This window comes from Pieris napi, chromosome 11 (assembly GCF_905475465.1).
Source record: "Pieris napi chromosome 11, ilPieNapi1.2, whole genome shotgun sequence".
NCBI lineage: Eukaryota > Metazoa > Arthropoda > Insecta > Lepidoptera > Pieridae > Pieris > Pieris napi.
This window is the reverse complement of record NC_062244.1, coordinates 2,302,220-2,313,671: the sequence shown is the minus strand read 5'-3', so window position 1 is coordinate 2,313,671 and position 11,452 is coordinate 2,302,220. Positions and strand designations below refer to the sequence as shown.

At 33.1% G+C, this 11,452-nt stretch overlaps 1 protein-coding gene across 2 annotated transcripts in view; it reads left to right on the top strand.

The window, feature by feature from the left end:
* Positions 1-365: 365 nt before the first annotated feature.
* Positions 366-11,452, top strand: part of LOC125054014 (uncharacterized protein CG3556) — a 62,397-nt gene continuing 51,310 nt past the window's right edge. Inside the window, exon 1 of one of the 2 annotated variants that reach the window (XM_047655664.1) lies at positions 366-429. The gene's annotated coding sequence lies outside the window, so the exon portion shown is untranslated. The remainder of the gene's footprint in view (positions 430-11,452) is intronic. The other variant, XM_047655665.1, reaches the window with a different exon arrangement.

Genomic DNA, 11,452 nt, shown 5'->3' with positions numbered 1-11,452 from the left:
TCGCAAAATCCTCTTGAGTCATGAATACCAGACTATTTGCCGACGGGGCATTAAAACATACGCCAGTGTAGACCTTAAGAACAACTGTAGTTACAATATATTTTCCTGTTATAATAGACAAAAGTAAATCCTTTTTTCAGTTACACGTATTTACTAAATTAATAAGCTCCATTTTAAAATTACGTTGAAACAGCCGTAGGCCTTTGTTTACGCTTAACTTGGAGCAATTCTTTTCATTCGCATTTTAATTAATTAAAATCGATGTTAATAAGGTTGAAATTTCCATGAATTATTAGGAATGTATGCATTCAGTTTGTCGAAGGGTGTATGTCTATACATCCCTAATTTATTCTGTTTCAGTTCTCGCGTCGCCCTCGAGTTGATCGGGCGTGTCGCGTGCTCCTCTTGGAAATATTACGGTAATTTAAGGTAAGGTATTAGCTGTTTATATGTTGCATATTGAGACGTTTAAAAAAGCTTTAGATGATATTGTTAAACCCTTTGTTTGAGGTTTTCAACTGAGTAAAATTGAATGCTTACAGACGCTGCATTTATCATTAATTTTATATTTCTCATTCAAGTTGCTATCCTTTTTAACCGCTTAAAAAGGTGGTTCGCTCCATTTGCATGTACTATTTCTGTACCCAATTTAAGACTGCATTTTTTTCGTATTTGTATATTGCAGATAGATTTTGGAATAGTATTAATGTATGGAATAAATTAGCCGTTCACTATCCGGTATAGTCGCTTTTCTTGTGATAAAGATTTTTAACACATAATATTGTAATTTAAAAAAAAACAATGGCGCTACAACCTTTTTAGACCTGGGTCTCAGATTTATGTATCTGTTTCGTGATCATTTGTCAATCTTATAGGCATGTAGGTGATCAGCCTCCTGTGCCTGACACACGCTGTCGATTATTTGGGTCTATGGCAAGCCGGTTTCCTCGCGTTGCTTTCCTCCACCGTTCCAGCGAATGTCAAAAGCGCACATAGAAAGAAAGTGCAGTGCACAGCCGGAGATCGAACCTACGACCTCAGGGATGAGACGATTTTCATATTATATTTATTTATAGTTCTTTAAATAAAACTTCATACAATTTATGGTGATATAGGACAAGTACTCGAAGATTTTCAATTGGCAAGTACACGCCTTCTTCAGCCAAACGACATAAACTGTGTTGCCAGATCCAATGATTTATTTAAAAATAGTTTTTATTCAGAAAAAATAATTTATATTATTTTAAATTTATACCACAACTAACACGTTCTTGTTAATTGGCAGGATAAGGGTTTGATTAACGTACGAAAATACAGAAATGTAATTGTGTTAGGAAAATCCTCCTTTGTATAGAACCTTGAGTTTATTATTATTTAACTAACTTGAAAAGTCTTTTGTTTAATGGATCAGTCTGAAATTCATCTTAAATCTGACTCCATTTCATAATTTTTAAGCACACCTTTATAATATATATATATATATATATATATATATATATATATTATTCTATCGTACGTGTGTATGTCACTGAACTCCTCTTACACGGCTGGACCGATTTGAATGAATTTTTTTGTATGTGTTTGGGTGGTGTTCTGGATGATTTAGGTTCGCAAATCAGCCCCGCAGATGGCGCTGCAGTCGGTACCTATCTAGGTTATTTATATATACAGCAAATAAACAGCTGGTATCTATATATGTTTATAAATCTTCTTAACTCCTAAACACTGAAAACTGGACAGAATTTGATGAAATTGTTTGTGTGTTTTAAGATTTTTATGTATGTACGACGTGTGTATAGGACAACGTCTGTCTGATTAGCTTGTATATGTAAATAATATATATCTTAAAAATGTTTTTATAGCATTTTGGTAAATGTCATGATCCATTTACTATACATTGTCTCTCACGATAAATCAACACAAAGGATTTTGTTAACCTTGGTGTTTCTGAGATTAGCGCAATCAAACACACAGGTTTATGATATATTTTGTATCCTTTTTAACGACTGATATTCTTATTGATAACATTGTTTACTTTTATCATTTGAATTAAATTAATAATAACTGTTATTACAGAGTACTAAGCATTTATTTAAATTTAATTAATTAATTTTTTACATAACTCAAAAACAAAAGACATATTTTTCTTTGTCCCAGAATTATTGCAAACGTCAGTTTTGCGACAATAGATGGCGTAAATATGGCATTTCAATATACTTATCAAAATATATTTGTGAAATTGATGTTGCAGTCCCTTATGGGTCCTATTTATGGGTATTTGTTGGTTCTGGGACATTCTGTAGGAGTTGGCATAACACGTCTCTTGTCCACAATTGCTGAAGAGCATTCGAAGTTTTAATTATTCCTCATTTCGCTACGTTTAAAGTTTCATTTATTTTTAAAAGTAAGTTATATGTTTTATTCACTACCTGTAGCTGAGTTTCATCATATAACGTCAAGGCAGAATATAAAATACCATCCGTATCACCTCGACGTCCGTCGTTCCACAAATGAGCGTTTCTTAAGGTAGTTTTTAAGGTACCACCCATATGTGGAACCAGCTGCCCATTGAACTAATTCCGAACCAATTCGACTTAGGGTTCAAGAAAAGAGCATACCAATTTAAAGGCTGGCAACTCACTTGCGAGCCTTCTGGCAATGTGAGTATCCATGGGTGGTACCATACACACGAGTTGAGGTTCCAGTAAGTTTGCCTGCTGGTATATAAAAAAATCAGGAATTTAAATCGCGAAATTTTACCCCAAGTTGCGTTTAAATCGTTTTGACCTGACCCGACTTCAGAATTGAAGTGTGATTATCTTCTGACCTACATCTACTTTTTGGTTTAATGTCAAGAATTGTTCTCGCTTCAGGGGGTTTTAAATCGCTTATATTAAAATTTTTTCGGACACAGAAGTTTAAACTTAAAAATTCGTTCTAGTTTCATAACCCCATAATATTAATATAAGTAAATTAGAATTAAATTTTGTACTTCTTGCACTCCGTGATAATTCTTTTCATTCGTTTTGCCTGGAAGAGATCGCGATATAATTCGCGATAAGGACATTTAGAAACCATTATATTTTTCATTATTTTATTAAAAGTATATGTATTAAAATATAAATACTAAATTAATAAAACCATAGCTTAACGCTACATAAAAAAGTCTTTATTTTTCATGGGTCTTGTTCAGTTCAGTTTGACAATGTTTATACGTTTATGAATGTCTACTCTAAAAATATCAGAAGAAATTAACTATTCACGATAAATCACAGATTTCAATTCGACAGCTTATAATATATTAATCTGATACTATTTTTACCATTTGTAACAAAATTTATGAAACAAAAATCCTTTAAACCATTTTCTTGGTCAATAACAGTTAAAATTACATATATGTACAATATACATCACACATGTGTATCATATACACCAGAGACAATGCTTTTTTGCAGACATAATCAGCATAGCGATGCAGCGAAGAAATTCTGGTATTCTGCCATCTAAAAAAAATATTGTAGCATTTTTATAAATAAAAAATAAATCAGTGGCGCTATAACCTTTTAAGAGCCTCAGATTTCTGAATCTGTTTCATGATCATTTGTCAATCTAATAGGCAAGTTATCAGCCTCCTGTGCCTGACACTATTCGTCGAGTTCTAAGGCCAGCCGGATTCCTCGCCATGTTTGGAAAGGAAAACTCCTTCACCGTTCGAGCGAATGCCAAATGCGCACATAGAAAGAAAGTTCATTGGTGAACAGCCGGGGATCGAACCTAAGACCTCAGAGATTACAGTCACACGCTGAAGCCATTAGGCCAACACTGCTTTGTAGTTTTTTTATAGTGGTATTAAAAATCATAAAATTATTATAACAAGTTTTATAACTCTAAGTTTTGCGTTAAAGTATGTATAGAACTTTTGTAGATATGATACATGGAGTTGATGACATAATGACGGTATAATGTCCGCATGAAGGACAGATGATCGCTCTAACAATGGAATAATGAGCGACATTGCACTTTATATACTGGGTGTTCTTTGATAACTTTCAATGTATTTTAACGTATTGTTAAATTTATATTAATAATAATTATTATTTATTTATTGCAAGAATATGGTACAAAAATGTGTAAGGTGGTACAATCGTAAGTTCGCATATTCTGCCACACACAATGGCGCGCAAATTTGTCTTTCAAGGAAATTTACATTTTACATTATTAGTCATACTAATTTTGTCAATTCTTATATTATTTGTATCGTACATATCTTATCATACTTTATTAAATTTTTATCAACTACAGTGTCTTACGCAAATAATCATTAATTGAATAGTACATTTTTTCCAAATGTAATACACCAAGTCGCTTTTTAAAGACTCTAGTCGGAAGATGTTTTAATTCTTTTGGTAATTTATTGTAAACCTTAATTGCCATGCAAAAGGTGTTTTTCCTAAACAGATCCAGATTGATTTTTTAAATAATATGTATGTTTCTGTGCACGAAGGACATTTCTAAAATATAAATACAGAGAAGAGATAAAATAATGAGCTTCTTAAATAAAGCTACGCAACTATCAAGACAGTTTGCTCCACAAATTGCTTTAATACATTTCCTTTGACCCTTCAATACCTAGTATTATTAACAGCTTAAAGATGTCTGAAGTAATCTGTCTGTTTTATGTACATTTTTGAAGGCAATTACCCTTTTTTTCATTCAGTTTAAAGAAGAATAATGTATATATGTGTCAGAGAAATATCCCCTCTTCATCGATATTGACATCATTAGCAGGTTTAGTGAGCCTCATGTGGGTAAAGTTCGAGCACAAATGACACGGATAATTATCATACACTATTTGATTTAGATTGATTTCTTTTAACACTACAAATAACACTAAAGCTTAAATTATGAGCTGCGGTTTCAAGGCACCGATCTCACTTTTAATCACAATCTCGGTCTAACCTCATCACCGCACTGCTCCATTGAATACTCAATCAGCACTGTCCCTGTAAGCACGACAAGTAAATTGTCAAAATGGCGCCTCGATTTTGACAATTGACTTGTTGTGCCTTTGACGTGTCGACCGCCTATTTATACTCGTTAAGTAATGATTTCAAACTACATAAAAACAATATAAAAACAAATGAAATTATAATATGACTCCTAAAAGTTAAAAAAGAGATCTCAATGATAAACCAAAGAAACAGTTAAAATCAAGGGACTCGATCATAACATGATAATTCCCATATATGTTACAAGTCCGACTATTAAGCGACAGTGTAGAACAATCAACAACGAGTATACTAAAAGCCTCTGATCCCTTCTAATCCGAAACAAATATAGATTCAAAAGCACCCCCGCTATCAAAGCGCGGTACGTATCTCTGACGTTGAGTAGATAAGTAAAATTCCTATAAATCTCCGCAATGTATGTAATGCTCCTTGAAATGTTTCGTAATTCTTTATATTTGATTTGCGACAATTTAGTTTGATACTCTTGAATCTTAAGAGTTTTATTATGTATGGCGCATGAATTTTATTGTCATGATGTTATTGCAGCAGCATATATATGTGTTGGGTTTTGTGACTTCGGCGTGCGACCTCAGGTCGTAGATCCCTGGTCTTTCTGAGTTTTATGTATACGCATTTATTACTTGCTCTTACGGCGATGTAAAGCATCGGGACCGTCATGCCTTAGACCCAAACAGTCAGCGTGTGTCAAGTACGGAAGGTTAATGACCTTGTTACCGAATAAAAAAACAAATGATCACGAAACAGATACAGAAACAAGCCCAGGCAACTGCATTTTTTATTGTGTCATTGCCATTACGTCTTCTAATTCGTGAAATCAATGCTGGAATACATGAAAGAAAGAAGGTTCTGGAAACATTTGCAATGTTATGTATTATTATCATTTTTTGTTGTTAGGTCTTATTGATGCTTTAAGTTAGTTAATGATACATTAAACAATAAGGTTATTTGTTATTATTAAAGAATTTTATTTTTTATATAGAACAGGAGCAATGATGTTAAGTGATACCGCCGCCCATGACACTCTCAATGCTAGAGGGCTCGCGAGTGCGTTGCCGGCCTTTTAAGAATTGGTACGCTCTTTTCTTGAAGGACCCTAAGTCGAATTGGTTCGGAAATACGTCAGTTATTACTGAGTCACATAGTTTGCATGAAGACAATTTACAAACAATGCTACACTAAATCGGACAAATGAAAATGAATATGGTTTGGTTAAGGACTAGCCTAGTGACGGTGACGGAGTAAAATAAAATGAACGCTTATAATGAGCTCAATTTTTATTCTACACGTCTACCTTTTTTAATAATAATTTCTTGGACAAGCTGGGGTGTGATTTCTTGACTCCTTCATTATATTTAAATGTTTAATGTATATTTTTATTATATTCATTCATTTTGTCTTTTCTCTTTTTATTCGTTGAAAGGAATTTAATGGTACCAAGGTTAAACATTTGTGGGTTTTTTGTTGCTGTACCTTTAGTTAATTAATGTTTAAACAATAAACGAGAAAAAGAGTAACGCATGAATTTTTTTTAATGTTAATCATGTGTCATGTGTCAAAACTGACGGGTTATTAAATTGTAATATTGAGATTTAGTTAGTCTGTGGAAAATGACGCGTGTTATTGCCATTTGCCTGTCACTAGAATTTTTAAAAGAAGCATTATTTGTTAGAATATTTTCGGATTTTAATTAGGAATTTGATTAAAATCATTGTCTTAAAGAACTTTTATGAAATAACAAACTCTAAATGTCCTTAATATAACAATTTCTTCTTTTATTTTACTTGTCTTCACGTATATTAAGTTTTTGGTTAATTATTAATAATAAAATCTTTTGTTTAAATATTAAGGTTAGAATAAATCTATAGTTATTTCAGCAACACATTGGAATTTTATTTATCATATATACTTACAACATTATTAGTCTTTTATCATATAAATGAAGAAAAAAATACATCTTTTATTAATAAAAGACAATTCTAAAATACCTCATATCGTAACAGCTGTGTGCGAATGAAGTTCGGTAAATATTTTCTCATTTCTAAGTATTTTCAAGATAAAATATATCTAATAGCGGTACGTGCTTTAGGTTTCAGTATTAAAAGCTTAAAATTATATAGAAGACTGCTTTTGAATGATTATTATTGCCACAGAGTTGTTTGCGCTATTGTATCACAAATATATGTGATTAAATTACCATAAATAATAAATTTTGCCTGAGACATAGACATCGGAAATACTTAATGCAGACCAACTTAGTAGGTACTTTTAAAAAAAAAACGGAACATTAGTTAATCAGAGTAAAGTAATTTTTAATTGTACAACCTTTATTATAACAATGGTGTAATGGCCTTTGGCAGAACTGTAACAAGAGTCGCAGATATTAGACATAGACATAACATTTATTACAAACGAAAACACACACACAAAATAACAATACTTAATAAAATAAGACATATCAAAAACAATAAAAATTAAAAATTAAAATTAAAAATTCCCTTTTGCCATTCGATTCGCTTCTAGTGTGCAATGTGTGTACTGTGGTTGTAATTGGCCCTGGCTCAGCATTATGCTGAGGAGCAAAAAGTTCCGCAGCGCTGGTCATTCTGCCAGAGTCCACAACAGCTAGTTTGCGCCTCAGTAGCAAAGAAAAATAATAATATTAAAGTTAGCAGTGTGAGCAATGAAAATGGTGTGTAAGGGTGTATAATAAATTAAATTAAATTAAAAGTTAAAAATAAGAATAATTGTAAATAAATAAATAAATATATTGTATAAACAATGCAACCGGCAACGCACTGGCGAGCCCTCCGGCGTTGAGAGTGCCCATGGGCGACGGTACCACTTAGCCCTCTGCCCGTGTCTATAAAAAAAACAATGTGAAATTCATAAGAAGTAAATAAAAATACAATGTCATCACAATACAATCATGTTCATTAGTGAACGTTATGTCACCGATATGAATAGATACACTTTTGTATAATGTATTCATTAAAATCTTCCGAGAAGCAAGTACACACACGTGAGTGTGCTTTGAATGCTATGGATAAACTTAAAGAAAAATCGGATACATTTATAGCATCCGGCTCACCATTGTCTTTGAGTCGGTTATGTTTCGAGAGAATATCCGATAATGATGTGGTAACTGACATTATTAACAACTATACTCCGATTTTATTCCGTAGAATTCTGACAGTTATCATTTTTAGACATGTCAGAGATGGCAAACCTTTTAGGCCGGGCACATTTTTCAATTACAATACGAGTCTGAACATCTGCGTCTATACATACATTTTATTTGTTAGTAAATGTATCCATTTTATTAAGTGCGGTGCTCCATATTAAAAGTGGTTTAACTGGGAGTGATAATTACGTCCCTTTTCATTACAAACAGTAAAAAATGCACAAGTTTAGATAACATTTTATTTTATTAAAAAGTTTTACTAAACCTGGAATTAGTAGACAGTGATGCCAGCTAAAGAACAAAATAAAGTAATTAAAGTTAATTCGATATTTTGTTCGTGATATTGAAATATTTGTTGTTTTTGTATTAGGTCACTTGAGTAAGTAAATATTTAGATTTACCTTTTTGTAGGTAAAACTTAAAAATACGTAGCATTTTATTTTTTATTGCAAATGGGTCAAATTTGTGGGTCAAAAAACTTTTTTAGTAGCAACACTTATGAAATGTCAAAATTCTACGGAATGAAAAATCGGAGTATATTACATTTATTTTTTATCTGTAGTACGAATAAATTAAGCAGTGTTGGTCTAGTGGCTTCATCGTGCGACTCTCATGGAGTCGTAGGTTTGATCTCCGGCCGTGCACTAGCACTCGCTTACGTGATTGAAATGATCTTGAATTCGCCAAGTCTTAAATCCAAAAATCTACGAATTGTGTCAGACAATTGTTGTCCATGGGCGGCGGTATCACTTAACATCAGGTGAGCCTGCTGCCCGTTTGCCCCCTGTTCTTTAAAAAAAAAGACGCCTTATCTCTTTATTAGGGCGGATACAGGTGTCCCTTCAACCCGTTTGTCCACTGCATCTATTATTATATGTTTACTAATCCAAAACGATTATAATTTCCACCGAACTCAATTATATATAACATATATGAAACAGGCAAAGCAATAGGAATACCATCCGTATCACCTCGACCGTCGTTCCACAACTGACCGTTTCTTAAGGAATTTCTTCTTCCACCACTGTGGAAGCTGCCCACTAAAGTATATCCGAACCAATTCGTCTTAGGGTTCAAAAAAAAGAGCGTACCAATTCTTAAAAGGCCGGCAACACACTTGCGAGCCTCCTGGCAATGTGAGTGTCCATGTTACATAAAACATACATAGAATTATCTTGTATAGTAAATAATTATGTACGTATCGGCGTGAATGTTTTTTGTAAACAAAAACTCATATAAGTCTCCCCTGACAATGCGCCATTTTTCTCGTTCCAGCCATAATGGTTGTTAACGGATGCTTTAAAAGCTTCTGGTCCGTGTGATAACGAAAAATGTACGTGAATTTTTAATTTTGCCTACCTGCCCATACGTTGTATACAAATGTAAAAGTCTTTGTGGGCTTCACAGCTTTTATGTTTGAAAACAAAAGTTTCGAGGTCTTAAAAGTAAAAATGTAATTTCATTTATCATTATTTATTTAATACACCTTTTGTTGTATAATCGTTCTATACGCTTTAAGGTAAAGAATGTTACATTTTCTTGACACTTGCAAGAAATATCAGCTTAGCTAAGCGTGTACTTAACCCTAAGAAAACGCGTTTGATTGGCGGCTATAAACCAATGGTTAATGACAATATCGTAAGATTAACACGACTTAGAAATTAAAGTCAAAAGTCAAAATCATTTATTCATATAACACAATGTACATTTATAAACGACAAAAATAAAAAAATATATATTTCAAATGCTTCTAATTTTACATTTACTGCCAGTTCCCAAATCAAGGGCGTAGAACGGAAGAGAAGAACTGGCAATAAACTCTCCCCCACTCTTTTTAATCGCCAAGTTTTTTGTTTTACACAACGTTTGAAAGGAGCTGCAACCATTACACAATGTTCCACATGACATCTTAAGTAATTAATAATAATAAAATAAATTATAAACAAAGATTTTTCCTCTATCAGCAGGAGGAATGGTTAAATTCGAGCTCGTGGAATTAAATCGATTTTTCAAAAACATTTTTCAGAAATTGTTCTCTCTTGTACTAGTTTTCTCTTCAATTCCTAGAACAGCACTGAATTCTCTGTTGGAATATTACGATACAAACGTTCGCCGATGTCAGCTTAGGTTACTCTTGATGCAAAATACACTATAGTTTCTGTTGTTGATTATAAAATAAAATATTCATTTAAATAAAATGTAGAGCAGTGTTGACCTAGTGGCTTCAGCGTGCGACTCTCATACCTGAGGTCGTAGGTTCAATCCCCGGCTGTACACCTATGGACTTTCTTTCTATGTGCGCATTTAACATTTGCTCGAACGGTGAAGGATAACATCGTGAGGAAACCGACATGTCTTAGACCCAAAAAGTCGACGGCGTGTGTCAGGCACTGGAGGCTGATCACCTACTTGCCCATTAGATTTAAAAAATGATCATGAAACAGATTCAGATATTTTTAAAGTGTATCATAATGTTTATTCAATAAAAAATATAATAGGTTTTTTGCACGTGAACAAAGCCATCGTTGCTTATAAAAAAATACATTGAAGCTCGCCGTTCTCGCCCCATGCGAACGACCGAACAGAAATTAGCAGCATTAACATAATAATAAATAAAACATCAGTGATTCATATTATACACGTCTAATACGATGTGGTATGATTCAAACGATTTAATAATTTTTCAAGTAAAATTATACTGTGTTTAGTTTTCATATATAAAAAAAATATTTCCTAATATCCACTTAGTATAAACTAATTCATCATTATAATTTCCACTTAGAAAGTCGGCAATATCTATGGGCACTGGTTAGCACTTTCTTCAAACTTTGGCTCCTGTCTCATAAAAACAACCAGAATCCAGGGTAGCATGCAATTTGGAATCTAGTCTAAATAATTTCCACTTAGAAATTTGGCACCACAGACATTAGTGGTTAGGTGTTGTAGGTTAGTGGTAGGTTAGGTGGTGGTGGTTAGTACATTCTTCAAACGCCTTTTGCCTCCTGTCTCAGAAAAACAACCGGAATCCACGGTATCCACATTATGATAAAATAATTTTTTGACATCGGATAAAATCTCTGAAAATCTTTAACAGTTTAATAGGGATTTACTTTTACGAACTAGTGAACTATCTTCCCAATCTCCAGGTGTTCAAAAAACAAGCGAATTCCCTCAAAAGCAGACAACGCACTAACTGAGTGTCCATGGGCTGCGGCAGTTGTTCTTTATCACAGCGCAAACA